Below are 1,332 nucleotides of genomic sequence, written 5' to 3' on the forward strand. Positions count from 1 at the left end.
AGCTCCTGCGGGAGCGGGAACTGCTGCGGCAGTGTAAAATACAGACAAAGGCTCCTACGGGAGCAGGAACTGCTGCGGCAGTGGGGAAATATGGAAAAGCTCCTGCGGGAGCGGGCACTGCTGCGGCAGTGGCGAAATATGGAAAAGCTCCTGCGGGAGCGGGGACTGCTGCGGCAGTGGGTGAAATATGGAAAAGCTCATGCGGGAGCGGGCACTGCTGCGGCAGTGTGGTAATTTAGGTAAGGCTCCTGCGGGAGCGGGAACTGCTGCGGCAGTGGGGAAACATGAAAAAGCTCCTGCGGGAGCGGGAACTGCTGCAGCTGTGGGGAAATACAGAAAAGGCTCCTGCGGGAGCGGGCACTGCTCCTGTGGGGGAATATGGGAAAGGCTCCTGCGGGAGCGGGCACTGCTGAAGCAGTGTGGGAATTAGGTAAGGCTCCTGCGGGAGAGGGAACTGCTGCGGCTGTGAGGAAATACAGAAAAGGCTCTTGCGGGAGCGGGAACTGCTGCGGCAGTGGGGAAATACAGAAAAGGCTCCTGCGGGAGCGACAGACAAAGGCTCCTGCGGGAGCGGGAACTGCTGCAGCAGTGGGGAAATATGGAAAAGCTCCTGCGGGAGCAGGCACTGCTGCTGCAGTGAGGAAATATGGAAAATCTCCTGCGGGAGCAGGCACTGCTGTGGCAGTGTGGGAATTAGGTAAGGCTTCTGCCGGAGCTGCAGTGGCAGTGGGGAAATATGAAAAAAAGCTCCTGCGGGCACTGCTGCGTCAGTGTGGTAATTTAGATAAGGCTCCTGCGGTAGCGGCAACTGCTGCGGCAGTGGGGAAATATGGAAAAGCTCCTGTGGGAGCGGGAACTGCTGCAGCAGTGTGGGAATTAGGTAAGGCTCCTGCGGGAGCGGGAACTGCTGCGACAGTGGGGAAAATACAGAAAAGGCTCCTGCGGGAGCGGGCGCTGCTGCGGCAGTGGGGAAATATGGGAAAGGCTCATGCGGGAGCGGGAACTGCTGTGGCAGTGGGGAAACATGGATGAGCTCCTGCGGGAGCAGGGACAGTGGGGAAATATGGAAAAGCTCCTGCCGGATCGGGGACTGCTGCGGCAGTGTGGGAATTAGGTAAGGCTCCTGCGGAAGCGGGGTGCTGTGGGGATGGGCCATTATAGATGGATTAGGTGATGTTAAAGGGGGTTAGCTATGGTGGGTCAGGAGTTAGAGTGAACAGGGATGGACTGGCGTTAAAGGGGTCGGCTGATGAGGATTCGGTGAGCTTCTTTGATATGGAAGCGGTCTGACCGCACGTAGGTCTTGAAGGCCTCTGGCTTCTGAAGGCTTCT

The 1,332-nt window shown here is 58.3% G+C and overlaps 1 protein-coding gene across 1 annotated transcript in view; it reads left to right on the plus strand.

The window, feature by feature from the left end:
• Positions 1 to 1,332, plus strand: part of LOC107732536 (CD2-associated protein-like) — a 61,801-nt gene that overhangs the window by 17,495 nt on the left and 42,974 nt on the right. The gene's annotated exons all lie outside the window — the stretch shown is intronic.

The sequence above is a fragment of the Sinocyclocheilus rhinocerous genome, unplaced genomic scaffold (assembly GCF_001515625.1).
Source record: "Sinocyclocheilus rhinocerous isolate Xijiao unplaced genomic scaffold, SAMN03320098_v1.1 scaffold640, whole genome shotgun sequence".
Taxonomy (NCBI): domain Eukaryota; kingdom Metazoa; phylum Chordata; class Actinopteri; order Cypriniformes; family Cyprinidae; genus Sinocyclocheilus; species Sinocyclocheilus rhinocerous.